At 48.3% G+C, this 24,126-nt stretch overlaps 1 protein-coding gene and 1 long non-coding RNA gene across 9 annotated transcripts in view; one reads left to right on the top strand and one right to left on the bottom strand.

Moving 5' to 3' along the window:
- Positions 1-24,126, bottom strand: part of ZNF385D (zinc finger protein 385D) — a 547,534-nt gene that overhangs the window by 394,563 nt on the left and 128,845 nt on the right. For both annotated transcript variants that reach the window (XM_083404986.1, XM_083404996.1), the window contains exon 3: positions 14,901-14,965. The gene's annotated coding sequence lies outside the window, so the exon portion shown is untranslated. The remainder of the gene's footprint in view (positions 1-14,900; positions 14,966-24,126) is intronic.
- LOC310660480 lies at positions 1,074-23,932 on the top strand. Of its 7 annotated transcripts, none has more exons than XR_014503395.1 (5): positions 1,074-1,213; positions 16,340-16,881; positions 17,153-17,189; positions 22,488-22,579; positions 23,799-23,932. It is a non-coding gene; the product is annotated as an uncharacterized lncRNA (long non-coding RNA). The 7 variants fall into 7 exon arrangements; XR_014503398.1 differs by lacking the exons at positions 17,153-17,189; positions 22,488-22,579 and adding exons at positions 2,931-3,091; positions 14,934-14,991 and having other exon boundaries at positions 1,079-1,213; XR_014503399.1 differs by lacking the exons at positions 17,153-17,189; positions 22,488-22,579 and adding exons at positions 1,575-1,699; positions 14,934-14,991 and having other exon boundaries at positions 1,080-1,213.

Below are 24,126 nucleotides of genomic sequence, written 5' to 3'. Positions count from 1 at the left end.
TGTAACCTGAAGCGTATGTGTGATGGGATGAAGAGCTGCTTGTGCGTAAACTGCAAGTCCCTCAGAGTTTGATCAAGTTCTCAAACCTCTGCCTGTGACGGAGCCCCTCCAGCATGGCTGCGTCAATCGCTAGCAGAATCCGAAAGTGGTTGCTTTCGGAAACGTTTCCAACATAAAAGCTCCTTAACGGAAACACGTCTTCTGGACTCTCGGCGTGACAGTTTCCGGCGAGGAATGGGTGTCCCTATAGGAGGTCCTGAGACCTCCCCGCTGTTTTCGCTGGAAGCGTCTCTGAGCCATTCCTCCGACTCTCCTTCCCTTGACGTTCCTGCTCTCCCCCTACTGGTTCCCTCTCCAGCTGCTGCGTCTCTCTCAACCTCAGAGAGCCTTTGCACCTCCTGTCCTGCCGATGGCAGTTCCCTGACAGTATGTAACCTGAAGCATATGTAACCCGAGGTACCACTGTACTCAGAGTGGTAGTGGTCTCATGCAGCTTATAAAAATGCATGAAACCACCGGGGGGGGGGCACATATTCCTTATACCTGAGCTAAATTTTCCCCTATTGTATTATCACTATTACTGATTACATTTATCTGTCGCTTTATAAAAAAGAAAATGTCTCAAACTTTCATATGATGGCCTTGCATTGACTGTTATCAACTGCAATGTAGCCAGCCAGTCACTGTTCACCTGAAGGTTTGCAGACATATGCCTCTAAGCAATCTCAGATGATCAGATCTTCACATGGATGGGAATGGAAGTACCTTCCTCACTCCTAAAGAAAGTTAATAAGAATCATACCATGGCAAGCCACAGTCCCTTTCAGAATGGCTGACCAAGGCTCTACACATTTCAAAGGATTCATATAGGGCAGGGCAGGGCAACCTTTGACCCTCCAGATGTTGCAATGGTCAAGGTTGATGCGAGCTGTAGTGCAGAAACCTCTGGAGGGACAAAGGGTTGAGGCTGCATGGCCGACACATTCAGCTCTGGCCCTGGCTCCTCCACACGTCCTGACATTGCGTGTGTGACATCAGGACACTGTGACGTCATGACATCCCCCCCCCCCAATCGCCCTCGTAAGATGGCACCTCTGATGTCCCTGAGATCAATTAGACTTCTCACCAAGAGTATATTGTTGGCAGTGTGCATAAGGGGTATATTTTCCCACAACAGTGCTGACAGTAATTCTTGAATATTCTAGCAGACAAGGTTAGCAACCTTTCAAACTGGAGAAACTTTTTTAAAAAATAGAGAACATTTTGAAAAACAATGAAAAATTGCCACATAACCTGACTTCACAGTTGATTCAATAAAAAACCCCACTTTTTGCCATTTTCAGAAACTGAAGGTAAATAACAAGAGGTAGTGTTATACATGAAGTGTCAACTATATTGCTCCTTTATGTAATATGCAATGGTGTCTATTTTTAGATATTTGAACATGTGCTGAATTGCTTATCAAAGGGCTTCATAAATCTTCTATATGACCGTGGCTGAGTTTTACATAAATTTCAACCAAGCCACAGCCACACTATGAAAACAGAAGCCTTACTTCTTTCATATGATTTCAGTTCAGCTCCCAAGGGCAAGATGTTTGGAACTGTAGCAAGTGATAAAGGCTATGAACTCTGGAGAATAAAAGAGAGAGGGAAACGAAAAGGGGAATCAATTTGAGGGAATCTTCCTGAAGACTAAGGTAATATCTACACCATACACTGAAAACACATTTATATTACTTTAACAGTCATGGCTCCCCCCGCTCCTGAATTATGAGAATTGTAATAGACCTCTCACAGAGCTACAATTCCCAGCATTCTTAATGATTTAAAAAAAAAACCTTACTTATTTTTCTCAAATGTCATACAATGGGGTCAGGACTGAACAAATAGAAATGCATGTATAGAAGAGAACCATCTGCTTAACCAGAGCCCTCTATTCTTTGTCCACTTTTGCAATTTCCACTTCCAAAGAGAGAAGCAATTTATTTAGAAATCAGTGGCTTACTTCTTCAGCACTGGGGGGGAGGGGAGGGAAACACAATGACAATAGCACACAAAAGTTGGAACATGTGTGCAGCTTTCTCCAAGGTATGTGTGTCCTTTTTTGGAGTCTAGACTCGTGTGGGACTTGTATTTATTTCAAGGTTTTCAGAAGCTCCCTAGATAGCCTTTTAAAGGAATTCAATAGAATAAAAATATCAGCACATACGCTAGCCCAGAGAAACCCATTTGTCTTTAAACAAGGATGGCACAATTACAGCAATTAAATGCAAGCTTAATTATAGAGCTAAACTGGTTATAAATAACCAAACTTGAAGAAGAAAAGTTCTCGTGTTTCCTAATGTAGCTTCATCTCTGTAAAAAGGAGGAAAAGACCCTACAGAATCTCACAGAAAAGAAAGAGAAATGTATGTCAACAAGCGAAAAGAAAAACAAGAAAGGTGTTCACAGTTGAGCATTCACATCCCTTAGATTCAAAGGAGTATCTTCTACAAAAGGCTTGTTATAGATTCATCAGCTGTTCTGTATTACAAGAGGTGACTGAAGTGTGACTTCAAAGTGAATACTCAAATATAGAACAACCAATAGAACTAATGAGATTTGAGAACTATGTAATACAGTGCTACATGAGCAGGGGTGTAGTGTTATGTACACAAGCTTGGGGCTCATGAACTGCTTTTCTTTTCCAGTGCAACTACATGGAAGAGATTAGAAGCTTTCATTTCAAATTTTAACTAACCACGGTTTATCATGATGTCTAAACCCAGATGAACTGCGGTTAGATTTAAATATGATTTGGGGACAAAAGTGTGATTTACTTTGATAACCTAAATCATGTTGATGTTTAACCCTAGTTTGTGGCCCATATGTAATAATAAATCATATTTAATTGAAAATGGAATCAAAAACATGATCTCTTCCTCACAGCTGCATTGGAAGAAGAGAGGAAAGGAAGACGGCACCAGCGCCAAGCTCATGTACATATGAACTAGATTTTTGGGTATGATTTTTCAACTAGCTGTGACAGGATCTGTCAGAATTATCAGCTAGCTCACATTTAACAATTTTGCTCACCAAAGTGTAGCAGGGTAAGTTTGTCAAACGCAAGATAAATTATGTCAATAATATTCTCATAGTCCTCTAATTTAAAAATGATAAATTGAGTCTGGCAGAAATTTATTCTGGACACATCCATGATAGTTTCTACTAATAACTGAATCGTTGTGGTTCGAGGACCCGACCCCGCGTGGTGGAAATGAACACACAGGGACACGTGATTATGGTTTATGGGCATGGAAAAGGCCACAACTTTATTGGTTACAGCAGTGAAAAGGTATTGGCTTAGGCATTGGATGTCCACCACAGGGGTTGAATCACCAGTGGGCGAAGCCTGTTGATGATAATACAACTATAGGCTCCCCACTGACGTCACCGGGGGTCGTGCCATGGCCTCCCGCCAAGCAGGCATCGGACGGAATACACGACCGCCGGATTCCTTTAACGGAATACCCAAAATTGAAGGCTTAGGCAATGGCCACACCTAGCCTTCCAACACACCATACCGCAATAATCCAATGCCTAACCTACCCACCAATACCACGAACGTTGTGACGATTGCTACGAGGTAGGCGAAAAAACCCCCATGGCCTAATGCCATGTGGAAAAACTCCTACCAGGCCCCCCGCCTAACCAGGGCGACCAACCTAGGGTCCATAGCAAGGCCAAGAACCTAAGCTAAAGGGAGTGGCGGGTGGGTGATCCGCGGCGAGACGAGGAGGCTGGACGAAGCAGGAAAGAGGCCGGGGAGAGGGCTGGCGCCCGAATTTAAAGTCCACTGGTTACGCCCCACAGCGGCACCTGATTGGGTGCCGGCTGGTGGGCGGGCGCCAGCCAGGTGGGCCAGGTGAGCAGGGGGCGGAGGCCCCCTGCTAGGGGCGGAGCTCGGGCTCCCGCCCACAACCACTCCCCTCTCTTTCAGGAGGAGAGTCTTTGTGGTTCGAGGACCCGACCCCGCGTGGTGGAAATGAACACACAGGGACACGTGATTATGGTTTATGGGCATGGAAAAGGCCACAACTTTATTGGTTACAGCAGTGAAAAGGTATTGGCTTAGGCATTGGATGTCCACCACAGGGGTTGAATCACCAGTGGGCGAAGCCTGTTGATGATAATACAACTATAGGCTCCCCACTGACGTCACCGGGGGTCGTGCCATGGCCTCCCGCCAAGCAGGCATCGGACGGAATACACGACCGCCGGATTCCTTTAACGGAATACCCAAAATTGAAGGCTTAGGCAATGGCCACACCTAGCCTTCCAACACACCATACCGCAATAATCCAATGCCTAACCGCCACCCGAGCCAAAGGCTCGCCGCCAATACCCTCACAGCTGCAACCAATCCCTAACACTACTGATAACGCTGTCAAGCCACAAATCATTTCCTTGGTCAGATAGATGGACCCCATCATTCCGGTACAAGGCCTCGTTGCCAATCCGGATACGGTCATGCGTGATGACCTGGCCATTCAAGTATCGCACCCGGCGGGACACGGCCCGGTTCAATATCTTCCTGGTTCTCTCAACAGCCATACAACTCAGTGCCCCACGCCAAACAATTCTTTTGAGGAGGGAAGACCAAAACACAGTGGTTCCGGGGCACAACAACGCAATCTCGCCCAAGTCAGTCCTTATGCTCCCTGACAAGTCCGCTGTTCCTCTGGTAACGAGGTCATTTTCCCCGAGCTGGATGACAAGGATGTCTGGGGGGCCAAATAAGGCCACTTTGTCGCGTAATAAAGGCATAAGTTCCTGCCAGCGCATGCCTCTTCTGGAGAACCAGAAACAGCGGACTCCCGGGTGCAAGCCAAGGTTGGAGGTGAGGCCGGAACTGCACGCCCTCGCACGGGCCCAATGGACAATGCTATGTCCGCAAATCCACACGATCTTTCTGGTAGCGGCTGAGGATGAAAAGAAGGAGAGGCCAGGGTAAGTCGGGGTCATGAGGGTAACGCCATCTAACGGATATAAGACTTATATGCATCTGATTTCCAACGACCCATTTCCTTAATCCTGTCAACCGGCAGGCCCAACTGAGCAGCTGTTGTGGCGGCGCCAATACGGAAGGAATGCGCGGCATAATCCTGGGAAGGCAACCCGCACGCGTCAATGGCCTTCCGGAGCACCCTGGTAAATTGATGTCTTAGCAAGGGAGACCCGTCTTTATGTACCAGAAGTGGGCCCGGGCCGGTAGGCCGGAGGTAAAGGAACCGTCCTGTGATGGCCTGGGATTCCGATTCGGAGGATGAAACAGAGGAATCCCGGCCTGCACAGGAGTCCCCGCCTCCAGGGCCGGCTGAACTGGGGCAAGGCCTAGATGCTGAAGAGCCTGCACCTGTGGCAGTGCATCAGGAGCTGGCCCCAGGTGAAGCCCTTCTGGCCCCAGAGAGGCTTGACGACTCAGTGGCCACAGGTGAGCCTCCTCCAGGGCCCAGTAACCCTTCGGCCTCTCCTGATCTGCAGAGGTTTAGAGCAGAGAGGCGAAGGGAACTGGTTGCCCCCAGGAGGAGTGCTCGCCTTAAGGCCAGAGGAGGCGGGGCTCCTGGGGGCCGGGACCGCCCCTGGCCTTAGAAGAGGATAAAAGCCCAGTCAGCCCGGCCCCAGGTTGCGGGAGCAACGTCGTTGTTGGCTTCGGACCTTCCTGCGTTCCTGATCCCTGCTCGGCCTCCTGTTCCTGACTATCCGGTACTCCTGTTCCCTGCTCGGCCTCCTGTCCCCGACCATCCGGTGTTCCTGTTCCCTGCACAGCCTCCTGTTCCAGCGTTCCTGTTCACCGCCCGGCACTCTGCCTCGGACCTTGCCCCTCTTCGTGTGGACTCTGCTACACCCAAGGTACCTTACCCCCGGGACCAGCACAGTTTGCTCCCGCCACCTCCCGCACTCCCCCTTCGTAGGGGTGCGTTCGGGAAGAGCCAGAGGCCATGGCTGAACAGGCGGCTGCACTGGTGGCTTTGGCCCAGGAGAACCAGGCCTTGTCTCACACCGTGCAGCAGCTCAGTGACGCGGTTGAGGCACTTCAGCAACGCTTGGAAGCCCTACCGGCTCCTGGGGCCGACGCCCCGGCTCCGGGCAAGTACCCAGTGGCTTTGCCTGAGAAATTTGATGGAGCCCCGGCCAGCTTTCCCATGTTCCTGGCCCAGGCCAAACTGTATATTCAGGGGCGAGCCCGGAACTTTCCGGACGACCGTACCAAGGTGCACTTTTTGATTAGCTTGTTAAAGGACCAGGCGGCCAAGTGGGCGTTGCCGCTACTCAGGCAAGACTCCCCCTTGCTGGCAGACTATACGGGGTTTTGCAATCGTTTGGAGGCCGCGTTCGGCAACCCCCAGAAAGAGAGTCAAGCCAACCGGGCGATTCGGCATTTGAAACAGGGCAAGTCCACGGTGGCCACATATACCACGGAGTTTCGGCTGTTGGCACAGGACTTGACCTGGAATGACTCGGCACTGCGGGACCAGTATCTCGAAGGGCTTTCGGACGAGGTACTGGACCAGTTGGCCACAATGGAACGCCCCACCACGCTGGACACTCTCATTCAACGGAGTCTACAAATAGACGACCGGTTGGAGGATCGTCGTCAGGCCCGGGGTCGCCGACACTTCCAGTTCACGGCACCAGCTTTTTCCGGCAGCCCCACGGTCACAACTGATTTAACGGAGGAGCCTATGCAGCTCGGGGCAGTGCGGCCACGCCTTTCCCCCGCAGAGAAGGCGCGGCGTCGGGATGGAAATCTCTGTCTTTACTGTGGCGGAAGTGGACACTTCGCTCGGTCCTGCCCTGAGAAACGCCAGCCGCAGGGAAACCGCCAACCCCAGTAGCTGATGGCCCTAGCTACCGGGGGTCCCAAACCGTACAGAATGGGCCCGCACCAATGGACTTGCAACATCTTATGGTTTCGGTACGTTTATACCCTCCAGGTGGGCCCTGGATCCTCACCCATGCTTTGGTAGATTCAGGGGCAACCCGCTCCTATATGGACGCTGCTTTTGCCGCCCATCATCAGGTGCCACTTCGGAACAAGCCAGTACCGGTCCAGGTGGAAGCGATTGACGGACGACTTCTGCGGTCAGGTGCCGTTACTCAGGAGACCCAGCCTCTGGTCCTGTGTCTCCAGCAGCACCGGGAGTTGCGAACTTTGGACATTGCCTCTATGCCCCGCTTCCCCCTGGTGCTCGGGATGGACTGGCTGGAAGCCCACAACGTTCAGATTGACTGGGTCAAACGGACCGTGCACTTCCCAGTCCCATGTTCCCAAGCTCAATCCGGAACGCTGGCGTCCGCGCCCTCAGAGGAGGCAGCACCCACGCTCCCAGCCGTGTACCAGGACTACCAGGACGTGTTCGAGGAACGGGGGGCAGACCAGCTGCCGCCGCATCGGCCTTTTGACTGCGGCATAGACCTCCAACCCGGAGCGCCTTTACCAGTGAGTCGCTTATATTCCCTAACAGAGCCAGAGCGCGAGGCTTTGCAGGACTTCTTGCGCAAGAACCTGGAGCGTGGGTTCATTAGGCCGTCCACCTCGCCCACCGCGGCACCGGTGCTTTTTGTTAAGAAGAAATGTGGGGAACTCCGCCCTTGCCATGATTACCGAGCCCTGAACAAAATTACCGTCCCAGACCGGTACCCCTTGCCCCTTATCTCGGAGCTGCTGGAGCGGGTGCAAGGGGCACAGGTGTTCACCAAGCTGGACCTCCGGGGGGCCTACAACTTGATTCGGATCCGAGCCGGGGATGAGTGGAAGACAGCGTTTGGGACCCGGTACGGGCAGTTCGAATATTTGGTTATGCCTTTCGGTTTGTGCAACGCGCCCGCTGTGTTTCAACGCTACATCAACCACGTGTTTCAGGACTTGTTAGACAAGTACGTGGTGGTGTATTTGGATGACATACTGATTTACTCCCGTGACCCGGCCCGCCATGAGGGACATGTCCGGACCGTGCTGCAGCGCTTGCGTGAGCACCGTTTGTACGCAAAGCTCAGCAAGTGCGAGTTCCATCAGCGGACTGTGGACTTCCTTGGTCACCGGCTCTCTCCAGATGGGGTGCAAATGGACCCGGGGAAGGTGACAGCGGTTCAAGAATGGGCGGCACCCCGGAACCGCAAGGACCTACAGCGTTTCCTGGGGTTCGCCAATTACTACCGGACCTTCATCGCTGATTATGCTCATCGCACCACCCCGTTGACCCGGCTACTGCGCCCAAAGACGCCGTTTTCCTGGGACAAGGAGGCAGAGGAGGCGTTTCAGGGGTTGAAGGCCTGTTTCCAGAGGGCACCAATCTTACAACATCCTGACCCCTCTCGACCCTTTGTGGTGGAGACCGACGCTTCCAGTACGGCTCTCGGTGCCGTCTTGTCTCAACAGATTGGTCCTGAAGCGCCACTCTTACCCTGTGCCTTCTATTCCCGCCAGCTCCTACCAGCGGAGCGTAACTATACTGTGTGGGAGCGGGAACTACTGGCCATCAAGGTAGCCTTTGAGGTCTGGCGCCACCATCTTGAGGGGGCACGACATCCGGTGGAGGTGAGAACCGACCACCGGAACCTGGAGTACCTCCAGACCACCCGCAAGCTGAACCAAAGACAGATCCGGTGGGCGTTGTTCTTTTCCCGGTTCCAGTTCCGGATCCGCTACATCCCTAGCTCTCAGAATCAGAAGGCGGATGCCCTGTCCCGGAAACCTGAAGACAACGCAGACACGGTACAGCAAGCAGAACCCACCACGATACTACCTCCGGCTGCATTCCTGGCCACCCAGGAGGCGCAGCCACTGCAGGTTCGGGTGCGGGAACAGCAGCGGGTCGACGCTTGGGCCCAGGAACGACTCCGGGAGCTGGCTGAAGGGTCCAGCCCACAGTATCCGGGGCTGGTCCTGCATCAGGGCCTTCTGCTGCACCACGGTCGTCTGTACATCCCGCCAGGGCCACTACGGCTGGAGGTTCTCCGGATGGCCCATGATGCCCCAGCAGCGGGGCACTTTGGACGGTATCGGACCACCCATCTGGTCAGTCGAGAGTTTTGGTGGCCCCGCCTGAAGGCTGACGTGGCTCGCTACGTTGCTGGTTGTGATGTCTGCCGGCGCGCTAAGGGACCTACCGGGCGACCCCCCGGCCTACTTCAGCCATTGCCAGTTCCACCGCACCCTTGGCACACGGTTTCGTTGGACTTTGTAGTGGACTTACCCTCGTCTCGTGGCTGTACCTGCCTTCTGGTTTTCTCCGACCATTTCACCAAGATGGTGCACTGCGCTCCCTGTCCATCTGTACCCACAGCCAAGGAAACTGCTCAGCTGTACCTTCAGCATGTCTTCCGCCTGCATGGCCTACCTGAGCGCGTGGTGTCCGACCGGGGCGTTCAGTTCACATCCCGGTTCTGGCAAGCACTACACCAGACCCTCGGGACGGAGGTCTGCCTCTCGTCAGCCTATCACCCACAGACCGATGGCCAGACGGAACGGGCGAACGCGGTGCTGGAGCAGTACCTCCGGTGTTACTGCAGCTACCAGCAGGATGACTGGGTCGACCACCTGGCATTGGCGGAGTTCGCCTACAATAACGCGGTGAATGCGTCCACCCAGCAGACCCCGTTCCAGGCCAGTTATGGTTATCATCCACGGCTGTTTCCAGAGGTGCTGCCGACATCCGCAGTCCCGGCGGTGACGGAGTGGCTTCAAGAGCTCCAGTCCCAGCAACAGCTTTTGGTGGAGCAACTGCACCAGGCCAAGGAAGCGTACAAGGCCCAGGCCGACCGCCACCGCCAGGTGGGGCCGGAACTTCGCGTCGGTGACCTGGTTTGGCTCTCCACTCGCCACCTCCACCCCTCTCGACCTTCGCGGAAGTTGGACGCCCGCTTCACCGGCCCGTTCCCTATCGTAGACCAAGTCTCTCCTGTGGCATTTCGTCTCCGGTTACCCGCAACCCTGAAGGTTCACCCGGTCTTCCACAGGTCCCTTTTGAGTCCGGTGGCCCCACCCGACGAGTTCCACCCGAACCGTCCCCGACCGCAGCCAGTGTTGGTTCGGGGAGAGCCTGAGTACGAGGTGGAACGCATCCTGGACTCCCGATACCGCAGGGGAAAGCTGCAGTATCTCATTGACTGGAAGGGGTACGGACCGGAGGACCGTTCCTGGGAACCTGCGGCCAACGTCCACGCACCTGCCTGCCTCCGAGAGTTCCATGCGACGTACCCCGGCAAGCCGGGTCCGGACCCTCGGTTGAGGGGGGGGCCTGGGAGGGGGGATGGTGTGATGGCCTGGGATTCCGATTCGGAGGATGAAACAGAGGAATCCCGGCCTGCACAGGAGTCCCCGCCTCCAGGGCCGGCTGAACTGGGGCAAGGCCTAGATGCTGAAGAGCCTGCACCTGTGGCAGTGCATCAGGAGCTGGCCCCAGGTGAAGCCCTTCTGGCCCCAGAGAGGCTTGACGACTCAGTGGCCACAGGTGAGCCTCCTCCAGGGCCCAGTAACCCTTCGGCCTCTCCTGATCTGCAGAGGTTTAGAGCAGAGAGGCGAAGGGAACTGGTTGCCCCCAGGAGGAGTGCTCGCCTTAAGGCCAGAGGAGGCGGGGCTCCTGGGGGCCGGGACCGCCCCTGGCCTTAGAAGAGGATAAAAGCCCAGTCAGCCCGGCCCCAGGTTGCGGGAGCAACGTCGTTGTTGGCTTCGGACCTTCCTGCGTTCCTGATCCCTGCTCGGCCTCCTGTTCCTGACTATCCGGTACTCCTGTTCCCTGCTCGGCCTCCTGTCCCCGACCATCCGGTGTTCCTGTTCCCTGCACAGCCTCCTGTTCCAGCGTTCCTGTTCACCGCCCGGCACTCTGCCTCGGACCTTGCCCCTCTTCGTGTGGACTCTGCTACACCCAAGGTACCTTACCCCCGGGACCAGCACACGTCCGGTGTCCTTTACCGGGCATGGCCCAGACTCCTTTGAGGCTACTAATTTGATGAAAGTTCCCCTACCCGCCTGATCAGTTTTGGACTGGCGTATCCGGATTGTTATGGACGCCTCGGCTAGTTGCACGTCCTCCAATAAGAGGCCGCGTGTTGAACCGTTAGCACAAACTTCAGCCACCACCTCACCCACGCGCAGGGCGCCGAAAAATGCTATTGCATAGGCGGCGGAGAACATGCGGGCCTCGTACTTGAACCAACAGATGGACCTCAACTTTGTGCGTATCCTAGCCAGTAACCCATACGAGATCGGCTTACGACCCTCGACCCTCGGGGGTTGCATCCTACGCCAACCCTCAATAGCCCTGCGTACCAAAAAGTCACTACATGGGTCGGATGAGAAGGTGGCCTTGCAGAAGAAACTAATGGCGGCCACGTGTATCTTCAAGGTTTTGGTAGCCCGACCCAAGTCATCAAGATGTGATAGGTAACTTAAAACGTCATCAGTGGTCGGTGGCGTACTAGGGGCAAGACCCGAACACCCGGACCTGAAACCCAAAAAATCACACCAGGCCTTCTTATACGATCTGAGTGTGGATGGCGCGACGGAGGCCAATACTCCCTGTATCACTTTGCGTCTCCAGCGCTCCACAGGTGCTCCGGAAAGGGTTCGGGCAATGGTTGCGCTCCAGGTGCCAGCGACCGGAAGCGTGACGTCTGAAAACGAGACAAGGCATCCGCGATGTTATTATCGATTCCAGGTACAAATTTGGCGGAAAAGATTATATTAAACTCGAGGCACCGGAGGACGAATGACCGCAGGAGGGCCGCAACCCTTGAAGATCGGGAAGACTGCCTTTCCAGAATTTTCACCACTGCCTGGTTATTAGTTTTGAAGCACACCCGACGGTTTTGAAATTCCTTCGTCCAAATATGCACAGCTACTACAATTGGGAAGAACTCGAGAAAGGTCAGATCACGCGTGATGCCCTCCTCCTTCCAACCCCCTGGCCAGTGCTGGGCGCACCAGCGCCCTCTGAAGTACACCCCAAAGCCTAGCGACCCGGAAGCATCCGATTGGACCTGGAAGTCCGAAGTTAGATTCAGTACATCCTGCCATAGCGAGACTCCGTTATAGTTGGTTAAAAAACTCGCCCAAACTTCCAAATCAGCCTTGACAGATTTAGGAATTCTAACCCTATGATGCGGATGTTTGAGGCCTGCCGAAAGTCTGGCCAGGCGGGCACAGAAGGGGCGCCCTGGGGAGACCACCCTGCAAGCAAAGTTAAAATGTCCTAACAAGGCCTGAATCTGTCTGAGGGTGATCTTTCTTAGCATAAGGGTGGCCTGAATTAAATCCTTAAGGATGTCTATCTTTTCCTTGGGCAAGCGGGAGGACTGGGCCTCTGTGTCCAGTTCTATCCCCAAGTATGTGAGGCAAGTGGCGGGGCCCTCGGTTTTCTCTGCCGCTAGGGGAACGCCCAGGTCCTTTGCTAAGGCCGAAAAGGCCTCCAGCAACGAAACGCACTCCGTGGAGCCGGACCTCCCCACAAAAAGAAAGTCATCTAAATAGTGCGTAACCCCCTTGGTATTTGTCTTAAATCTTATGGCCCACTCCAGAAATGTGCTGAATGTTTCAAAAGCCGAACAGGCTACCGAGCAGCCCATTGGCATAGCCTTATCCACATAGTATTTTCCCTGAAATTTGAAACCCAAGAGCCAAAAATCCTCGGGATGGACCGGCAAAAGGCGGAAAGCGGATTCGATATCACACTTTGCCAGAAGTGCCCCTGGACCAAAGCCCCTAATCAATTTAACCGCTTGGTCAAAGGTGGCATACTTGACTGAGCATAATTCCGGAGGAATGGCGTCATTTACTGAGCCCCCCCTCGGATAAGAGAGGTTATGAATGATTTAACAATTTAACAATTTTGCTCACCAAAGTGTAGCAGGGTAAGTTTGTCAAACGCAAGATAAATTATGTCAATAATATTCTCATAGTCCTCTAATTTAAAAATGATAAATTGAGTCTGGCAGAAATTTATTCTGGACACATCCATGATAGTTTCTACTAATAACTGAATCGTTATCAAGATTATTTCAAACTGCTTCCATTATCATCAGTTCTAGCATCTTTCCTGGAATCAAAACTAGATTGCCCATAATTTTGTTTCCTCTTTTCTCCCTCTTCTGAAGACTGGAAAATTTGCACAGTTTCAGTCTTGCCACCATTTTCAGTCTTGTGGTGGCACCTCACCCCTTTCTCAGTATTTTTGCAAATATTATGGTTCTGAAAGTACTTTAGTTCCCTACGATGCAATTCACCTGGCCCCAAAGTTTCAGACTCATTCAGGTAGCTAGGTATTCCTTACCACCTTGCTATCAACCTAGAACTGCAATCCTGACTCCTCCCCAGTCATACTACATTTGAAAAGCTGCACACAAATCATATTTGGGGAGAAGACTGAGGCATAATAGGAGTTAACCTGTGGTGCCTCTTCCTTGTCAACAGTTAACATTTCACCATCCATACTCCACATTATGCCTACTGTTTCCTTCCTCTTGCTTTGAACATAGAAGAAAAGCCCTTCTTGTAACTTGCAAAATCCCTTACCAAGCTCAGCTTGTTCTAAGCTTTAGCTTTCCTGGTGCTGCCTCTACAAGTATTGGCTCCTCATCTGAACTTGTCCTTGGTATCCTCTCCTTTCTTCCATGTATTATATATGTCCTTTTTTGTTTTCTCCTCATCACTCTGCTTTTTTGTGTAACATCACTGTCATTTTAGATGTCTCCCTCTTTTTTTTCTTTTATCTCATTGGGATTATTTGTGATTCTGCCTCCAGGAAATCAGCCTTTTTGGGCTTCTGTTCCCATTAGGGTATCTAGCCATCAAATCCTACTTAGCTTTTCTCTGAGCTCCAGCTGTCCTGAAATTCAAGGCACATATTTGACTGTGCTGACCTTTCGTTTTCAATAAGATCCAGAACTCCAGCCCATTATTCCAGTCCAAAAAGTCCAACATTTCATGGACACAGTCCCCGCAAAGTTCCCACTACTTTGAACTCATCGGCTAAAACTTCCCTATTGATTAGAATCAAACCAAGGATAGCCAAACCCCTCACTCCTTGTTGGCAGCAAGGAAAACCCATACATAGCGGAGTTTGTCTGCTTACAGATATCAGAGTAGTGATGGGAAAACATTATTTATTGCAGTAATTAGCTTGCCCTTTCCTAAGGAGCTCAAGGCTGCAAATATGATGCCTCCCACCCTCCTTTTACCACCTCATCAACCCTGAGAGAGAAAAGCTGAGAGTTTGTGACTTGCCCAAGGTCACCCAGTGAACGTCATGGTTGAGCAGGGATTTTCCAGTTCTGTTCAACACCCCATCAACAACACTACACTGGCTTATTTCTAATACAAAGAGATGCGACTCTAATGTAGAAAAACATTTTCCAGGGCATCTTTTTAAAAACTAGCATTTTAACAGTTATATAACTAGCCTAGTTTGACATGATATATTGCCATAGTTAGCTAGCTCCTCAGCCGACACAGATGCCAGAAACCTAAATGCCAGTAAATACAGGGGAACACTATTTCTAGAGCAAACAATAAGTACAAAACACCCCACCCTCTGATCCATTAAAAAAAGCCTTTTATAAAAATAAGATGCATGCTTTCAATAGGCCTTGTGGGCAGCTACATCTGGTAAAAATAAACATGGGAGGATTCAGTGAAAATTTCTCCCTGGCTAAAATAGGGTTCTGAAAGATGTGGCACCTGTTTTATTAATAACAGTGTGTTGTCAAAATTTTACCTATACAGGTAAACCCCCTGTGTTCCACGAATCTTTTAAAAATGTGAACATCAGTTTAAAACGCACATCAGTTATTTCTCTAAGCATATCTTTTTGTATTTCTTGCTTTCAGCAGGAGACTAATAAATATTAGATTTCTTACCACAAAGATTCTTCTCCCTCTCTTTTACTTCAGGGACCATCTCCAGAGAGACAATGAAACTAAATCTATGAGAAAACCACAAGCATAAAATGTAAGCAGTTTTACTAGAAGAATGCCTAAAGACAGACACAAATCTTGCAGGACAGATATAACAAGTACACCAACATATTCACAGACCATTTTATACATAAGGCAGCCAGAGAAACAGGGAGTATTTTGTACATTAGAAGGTCACGGTTCTCTAATGTGGCACTACCACCAACCTGTTGCTTTTTATTTTTTTGACATTATAGATTCACCTTCTCACATAAAATGTTCATTTCTTTCTTCACTTGAGGCTGACTGAAAGGAACTGTCTCATGCAGACTTCAAAGGCAATTTATTTTGTTATTTCTATTTATTACTTGTTTTGCGGAAGCTTATAGATCTGTACAAAGTAAAACTAGCTATACTTTATATATTTTATATTATATTTTATCTCGTGTCATTTTTGTAGGTCTGTCACAGCAGTATGATAAACTATATAACAGACTAAAAAGTTATAGGCCCATTCATCATCAAGTAATTCAAAGGAAACAACACGGATTACTTTCCTTTTCTTTTTCTTGACTAAAGTATCTCACACAGAAAAGGAATCAAAACCAGAGAAAATCTTAAGTAACAAGATACTCAGGACACTACATTTGGGTTGGCTCCAGATGATTAGAGTAGATCAACTGAAACCAGTGGAGCTTAAGTCATGACGACTGATTTGATTGGCTCTACTCTAAATGTGACTAACTCTGAATTCAACATTTTATTAACATGTTATGCCCCTTAGGTTTTGTTTCAATGCTGCAAAGTGAATACGCAGCAATTAACTCAGGGTACATTAACTCAGGGACGCGGGTGGCGCTGTGGGTAAAAGCCTCAGTGCCTAGGGCTTGCCGATCGAAAGGTCGGCGGTTCGAATCCCCGCGGCGGGGTGCGCTCCCATTGCTCGGTCCCAGTGCCTGCCAACCTAGCAGTTCGAAAGCACCCCCGGGGGCAAGTAGATAAATAGGGACCGCGTACTAGCGGGAAGGTAAACGGCGTTCCGTGTGCGGCTCTGGCTCGCCAGAGCAGCGATGTCACGCTGGCCACGTGACCCGGAAGTGTCTCCGGACAGCGCTGGCCCCCGGCCTCTTGAGTGAGATGGGCGCACAACCCTAGAGTCTGTCAAGACTGGCCCGTATGGGCAGGGGTACCTTTACCTTTACATTAAATAAACAGTTAGATTTACTTATTTTACTTTCTTTCTTTTAAAGGACACTATGTCCTTTGAATGCACGGAAGAAGTTATAGATGAGTTTGGTGACAGCAAATGACAGGCACTGCACTTGGATCTCAGGAAGCCCTGATAATAATGGGATGTGACAAGCACCCTTCAAAAAAAGTAACAGTTCTGTTCTTGGTAACAGGTCAGATGAAGAATGATGGAACAGAGAAGTGGAGTCGTCACCACACCAGAAGCGCTGTCAGGGCAGAAGGTTGGGTAGAACACATTTTTTCGCTCCATAGTATTATTATTACTACAACTACTTTGAAATTTGCTACCCGCCTTTTGCCAGCAGGTCCCAGAGCAGGTTACAACAACTCAAAAATTAAGAATTAAACAACAGTTAAAACAGGAAGAGGGTGGGCCCTGAAAACACACATTTGAGATGTCAAAGGCCAAGGTAAATAGGTGTGTTTTCAGCATTCATTGAAATTTGCATAGTGAAGAAGCCAGACACAGCTGGTCTTGACACCAAGTGGAAGGACCCCTCTTCCTGCACTCCCACCAGCAGCAAGAGATGAGCAGTAGCTGGGACAACTGCAAAGCAGGTAAAACTTCTGCCACCATCTCCCTGCTTTGCTTTTCTATTGCTCCCGCTGAAGAGAGAGGAGAGATGCTTGGAGGAGGATTTCTGGACCCCACCACAGCTGATCTGCAGCAGCTGGCCTGGTGACAGACTGTCAGGTGGTCTGGAGAGATTATTGGGGAGGGAGTGGTTTTGGTTTTGAAGCGTATGGCTTTTGATCTAGGGAGGCGACTGAGGTTTCATTTATCTGCTAACTAGTGGGTTGGAGTATTGCTTCATTTATCATTTGACTACATTGCTAATGTTGTTTGTTACTGTTTATGGGGCTGGTGTGTTGTTTTTGGTTTTTTGCATGTTATATGAAATGTTAATGCAATATATGATCCCTTCCCCTGTGTTATTACTTATTTGCCTTTATTTGTCTTTAAGTTTCTTGGAAACTATCCGGTGACATCCAACTAATAAGGTAAATAAATGAATAAATGTAAAGTCTCCATCATGGTTTTGGATTCAAGTCATATATACTGCTAGCTAGTGATTGATTGATTGATTGATTGATTGTGCTCCAAAAAACATAGCCAGATACAAAACAGGACAGGACTGCTACTCCTCTGATAGATGTGTATAGTAGAGAATCTCCGCTAGTCATACAAGCCATAGATGAAGACTCATGAGGAATAGTAAGGGTAGGTGGCACATGTACTGCTTCCCCAGAGCACCCAGCATCCTCTCCCTGAGGCCACTGCCACACACTGCCTATTATCAGGGCCAGCACTGGCTGTTTGTTAGCTCATCAGGATCGCCAGACAAAAAAGCAGTAAAGGCTCTAATCAGGTAGAAGAAGAAATTCAGCAGGTGAAGTTTACATAACAATTGCCTCCTTTACACAACATTCATAGAGCAGGAGTCTTGTCCTCTTTTTGATCTGGTCCCTGTATATCAAGTCATTCTAGCCAAGTCCTCCTCTTGTTCTTCCCTGAGTGCCCCCTGTCATCCTAGCACATGGTTCAGCATGCAGTTATTCAGGATGCTCTAGTCCTAGTCTAGTCAGAGAATAAATTTGTTATAAACACTCCCTAGCATGGACCAACTTCCCCATTTACTTTAATGAAGCTTCTCCTGCACAAGCTTTTCCTCCCATTCAATCAAAATAAATAGGGAAAGCCAGCATTTCAGACAAGAACATTGGTGTGTAAAGGGTGTTCCGGGCTAAGATGCTGAAAATCTAGTCAGTGTTGATTTCAAGGATAAGCAAGTCTCAAACGATCCCATCTTAAGATCAAAGAGCTACCAGTTAATAGTCATTAGCAATGAGGACACAGCTAAGACTGTCTCATTTTGCCAATGTTAGTGTTAGAGTAGGCACTGGAGTTGCATCTTAGCTCAGTGTTTGGTACAACATTAATCTCACTGTAGTGACTATGAAACAAAACAAAACAAAACCAGCAGCCTACACACACACACTTTCACTCTTGATGGGAGCTAGCTCTAGAGCTCTTCTTCAGATCCCTGGGGAAGATCAAGACATAAGACTCACCAGAGTTGAACTAATCAAAACCACTGATGGCACAAATTACCCAAGGCAGTCAGCACAGAGGTCACCGCAAATAAAATGATCAAAGGTTCAGGACGATCATGCAGCTAAATAAAAATGTCACAGTGATCTGCACTGAGTAAATATGAAAAGAATGGAAGTGAATAAAAAGCTAGAAGGATTTCAGAGGCAACCTTCTGGCAATGATAGTTTGAAAAGAAGAATTGGATTTGGAAGACATTTTTCTAGTATAAGCTTTCTGCATGATCTGCTTACTTCCAGAGGAGTCTCCTCTCTGTGTCTTACACACACACACACACACACACAAACACACTTTTACACTACAGATACTTCACCTTGCTAAAATAAATCCTCATTTCTACAAATGTTCCATATAAGTAATCACTCAATTGCTGGCAGAAGCAGAAATCAAATGGCTTTTTCAACTAGATTTTGCTAATACATTAATAATCAGATTTCACAGTGCCGTTTACTGGCTTTGACCCCACAATGAATTATGCACAAAGAGGTCCCACTTGGCTATGGATGTCAATATTTTCAACTGCAAACCACTGCATGACCAGTAATGGAAAGTTCTGGTTGTACTCAGGGCAGGGCGGAAGTCCAGGGCCCCATATAGCAAAATGAGCAAGACCCCAACAGCACTAATCTGATATTTTTAAAGCACCAGTCCAAGATTCCACACACCCCCAATCATTTTAAGATGAGTCTTTCCTAACGTGATGCTGCTATTTTTGTTGTTTTTAAACTGATGTTTAAGGTGTTATCTCTTCTGCTGTTTTCAATTCCATTACTTTGAAATTCTTCATTTAAAGATAAATAAACAAAATTTTTAAATTAACTAACGTGCAGGGCAATCCTATACATGTGTTATGTATTCAGTGGTCTGTGTTTGTCTGAGTCTGGACTAAGGATTATGAGCTCCTGTGTTCTGATTCGATACATGACATCCAATCACAGAACATTTCAGGATTTGGGCCTCTGCCATTGGCCCTTAAACTCTGAGTTATGATTCGCAGCTTGGAAGTTTAGACAGCCAATCACGTTGGGTGGCCCAGGCCTTCAGAAATGTATATAAGCAATTGCTTTGTCCCTGATGTCCAGTTCTGTTAGTTCAATAAAGGTTCTTGTTGTTATCACTGTGTCTTGCCTCATGGGAACCCACCTACACATCAACATGCCTACTCAGAATTATTGAGTTTCATAGGACACACTTCCAGCTACATGAGTATAGTGCTGCATCCTAAATAATAAAATTAGACTCTAATCCTGTACCGTTTCCTGGGCTTAAACCCCATTAAACTCAGTGGGACTTCCTCCTGAGTAGTAGACATGTGTAGGATTGCATTGCCATATTGTTCAAGCTACTTTTGTCAAACTTGGGTTACTCTAGATTTACACCACTGGAGCAAGAAACAATATCCGATTCCCATGCATTGCTTTTCAATACTATTTTTATTCCATGACCTATTTAAGCAGTTGCCTTTGTCAGAGGAAAGAAAAGCTGTTGCTGTTAACACTGAACTATGCATTTCACTGTCACCTTCTGCATTCTTGACGGATGATTCCATAAATGAGAAAGAAAGAAATAAAAAAAACCTGAGGACAAACAAATAGAGGATTTGTTGCATCTCATAGCATTGCCTGTTCAGCCTAAAAAATAGTCAATGTCACCACTCTGCCTTTCTTACTTACTTAAAACATTGCCATTCCGTCTCTTCACCAGACTCTCAGGGCGGAATATGTATTAAAAGTCACAGCAATATATAAAATAAAAATGTTTAGTTAACGAAAAATACACCAGTATACAGAATGTCCATCTGTCCCAGTGCCATCCTAGCTATCTGATCAGCCATGGTCTGGAACACAACAAAACCAAAACAGAAGGGAAATGTAGGGAGCCATGATGGTAAAGTGCTTTAAATGGTGCAGGTGTAGCTGGCTTCAATGAAGAAAAGGCCAGCAGCCCTTTCCTCTGGCAAGCTAACAACATGATCCAGAGAGCAGTGGTGGTATCAGGGCAAGACTCAGATGCAGAAGTCCAAACGCCTCACTCCGCAGAATAAGCAGCAGGGCTGGCTTGTGACATTTTGAAATCAATGAAGTAAAGTGCATGGCCATCTAAAGGTGTTTGTGTGTCCCCAGAAGACTGTTATGCCCAGAGTCTAAAACTACCCGCACCACTGCCAGAGAATGAGGTATATGTGTCCTGATGTCCGGAGATCATGAATGCTAGCACCTTACAATCCTATGCACCCTGTCCTGGAATATGACTCATTGACTCATATAGTAGGGCTTACTTCTGAACAAAAATACATAGGATTTCCATGTAGAACCGGCCCTATCATTAGGCAAAGTAAGGCCGCTGATTTGCACTTTCATGAATGGGACCAAATGGTTAGATTTTTGTCTATCATCACCATCATTATTAATACCCTAGTACTATAATGAATAGGATGCGGGTGGCGCTGTGGTCTAAACCACTGAGCCTAGGGCTTGCCAATCAGAAGGTCGGCGGTTCGAATCCCCGTGATGGGGTGAGCTCCCATTGATCAGTCCCTGCTCCTGCCAACTTAGCAGTTCAAAAGCATGTCAAAGTGCAAGTAGATAAATAGGTACCGCTCCGGCGGAAAGGTAAATGGTGTTTCCGTGCACGGCTCTGGTTTCGCCAGAAGTGGCTTAGTCATGCTGGCCACATGACCCGGAAAAACTGTCTGCGGACAAACACCGGCTCCCTCGGCCAGTAAAGCAAGATGAGCGCCGCAACCCCAGAGTTGTCCATGACTAGACCTAACGCTCAGGGGTACCTTTACCTTACTATAATGAAAAATTTAACTTAAATGGCCTTGGATACTATGCACCACAGCTTGGATGGGGAAGCGCCATTTCCTGCTCCCTCTCCAGCAGCAACAAATCTTTGGTTACTTCTGGTCAGATTTAGTCCCATCTCCCACCCATCAATATTAATAGTCCCTCAGGGCTGTTATGGGGGTAAATGTTCTGATTATGTCTACATAGCAGGTTGCACATTAAAGTGCGATACAGTTATTAAAATCAAACATGTGGCCGTAACACAAGGTGAAGAAAACCATTTTATCTTTTGAAATTTCTAAGATGAAATAGTCTGGCTACTGATAGTCTCAGAACATCTAAAGCATAGAAACATCTGAAGCAAACTGAAGCCTCAATGAGTTCTGTATTGATTTTGCGTGTCAATGCTCAAACAAATGCTTGTTTTTGTCCGGGAGTAGGGTTCGTTAAATGGGCACATGCTGCGTTTTAGACACTGAATTATAGGCAGGTTTCTTGTTTGCCCAGCTCCTATGATTTTACATAGGTTTTCAAAAACAAACAATATTTGGTGTTGATTTAGAATGAACAATAGTGTAGATCAAACATATTGACAGAACAGGAGCCAGAACCTACATTTTTAAATGACAAAGGTTCATGTTAACTTTGCAAACTTTGCCCAGTGTAAATGGGATGCTGACTTCCTGCAAATATGGTTTGCAATTTGTACACAGAGAGGCAAACTCCAGAAAGCAGGATCATTCCCCATTACTCCTCCCCATGCCCACATATGTCCCCCAATGCAATCTCAGCCCTAACTGTGAATTAGTGCTTCATGTACACAGAAGCTAACCAGAGTTCTTCTCCTAGGGTGCAGTACTAACTTTGGTCGCTGCCCATTGAGGCTTAGTGGAGTAGTGAGGAGACCCCTGTATTCACAGTCCTGCCAGCCAGGGCAGAAGGTGGAACAGCAGGCAGATCACTATGCCACCTGGGATCCAGTCCAGATCATGTTTGGCAGGTGGAAGGGGCAGGTGATGCTGTCATTACTCCACAGGTGTAGGTCCGCGGAGGTCAGCAAAATTGGACACCTCTGCCCAATCCACACATATACCAGAGTATAGGGGGTTTGGATTTCTCAGCTGAACAAGGATTCAGGTAGAATGGGATATCCTCACATGGCTTCAGTAAATATTATTCTTCTTGTGGAGAAAAGGTAGAAAATATATGCCTAAAGTGACAGCTACAGATTCATGTAGGGCACATTATCTGCAATGATCTCCACATGTACGCACACAGAGGTACATTTGTGCAAATTCTGATCAACAAATTCTGACCTTGTCCTACGCAACAATTTGCTGTTCTATATTAAACAGTTTTGCTAGATGCCCATTTTGTTATTTCTCTTTCCTTTGGCAGCTCTGATTGCTTCAGAGTTTAGGCAAAGAATTTCAAATGAAGTTGTTACACGATACATCAAATACATTCTCCACATTTCCCGCAATTGACAGGTACTGCAGCAAATTTCCCATTGTGAAAGCCTCATAAACCAAACAGATTATTCCATTTCTTCAAGTCATTTTGAAAGAACCAAATGACTGGTGCTATTTAGATGCTATTTTGTATTGTGAGTCTCCTTCACCCCCCCCCGCCCCCCGCCTCGCCTCAACCCGCATCCACTTTTGTTGTTGTTTCATATAGCGGTAAAGAAACATACTGGGGGAAGGGAGAGAGAGAAAGGTGGCCTTTTATGTGCAGATGCTGGATTACAAATTCATTTTGGCACTCCTCTCAGCTATAATCAGTGCGAGAACATTGTCATTCGGAGTGCAACATTCAACTGGATGAACATATATGCCTACCTGCTGCCATTTTCATCTACAGTACAGGGTGGCATGAGAGGCATAAGAATGGTCTACAGTGGGACCTCAGGTTAAGAACTGAATCTGTTCTGGAGGTCCATTCTTAACCTGAAACTGTTCTTAACCTGAGGTACCACTTTAGCTAATGGGGCCTCCCACTACCACCGCGCCATTTCTGTTCTCATCCTGAAGCAAAGTTCTTAACCCGAGATACTACTTCTGGGTTAGCGGAGTCTGTAACCTGAAGAGTCTGTAACCCGAGGTACCACTGTATTGCGTTTCCACAAGCAGAACAGGAAGGCACCAATCCTCTCCATTGTTTGTCCCAGTATTTAATATTACAAAGTACACAGAATGCCAGCATAGCATTGTCTAGTTCCCTACAGATGTCGCGGCACTATAGCTCCCATTAGCCATGACCAATGACCATACTGGGTGGGGCTGATGGGAGCTGGAGTTCAATAACATCTGGAGGCACCACCTTCTCTACCCCTCCCGTGTGAGTGTATCAGATGACCTTTGGCCAGTCACTATCTCCTAGCTTAACTCACCTCATAAGTTAGTTGTGAGGATACAATTGGGTGGAAGGCGAACCACAGACACCTCCTTAAGCACCTTGTTATAAGTATCTTTGCTCTCCTCCAGTCTAATGTACTTCACAGTGCTAATGTGCTTCAGCTCGGTTTTCAGCATTCTTAAGGAGAGCCAATTCATATTCCAAATTCTTTTCTGGCTCGAACCAATTTTCATATACTAGCAGGGCCATCAACAATCCTTTGCATTGCAGAAAAGTATATAAACAGCTGAACTTAAAACCACCAAAAGATGAGTTCCAATGTTTACAAAACGATTCTGTTTTTGTTAACAGGGGACTCTGGGGACTCGCTGACATACCATTCCCATAATGTCCAAGGAGCAGCATTATTTGAGACGAGACTGAGTTGACGTGACCATGTAGAAAAGTATTAAATTGTGACCTTTCTATGGTCAGATTTAAGAACACTGATCAGGTTAATCCATCAATGGTAACTAAATCTTACAGATATGAACGGCAACATTCCTCTCCAAAGTTTCCTCGCTGAGATTTCTCTTCTGCCCAGTTGTCTGGCTCTGTAATATACTTCCTGGTTGCTTTTTAAGATGGGACAAGTGGCTGTGACAAAGCCTTGGCAATAGGCAGCGCTAGCAGGATGGGA

This window comes from Podarcis tiliguerta (genome assembly GCF_965153285.1).
Source record: "Podarcis tiliguerta genome assembly, chromosome: 12".
In the NCBI taxonomy this organism is placed as follows: domain Eukaryota; kingdom Metazoa; phylum Chordata; class Lepidosauria; order Squamata; family Lacertidae; genus Podarcis; species Podarcis tiliguerta.
The sequence above is the reverse complement of the archived record's forward strand: the minus strand, read 5'-3'. Positions and strand labels throughout refer to the sequence as shown.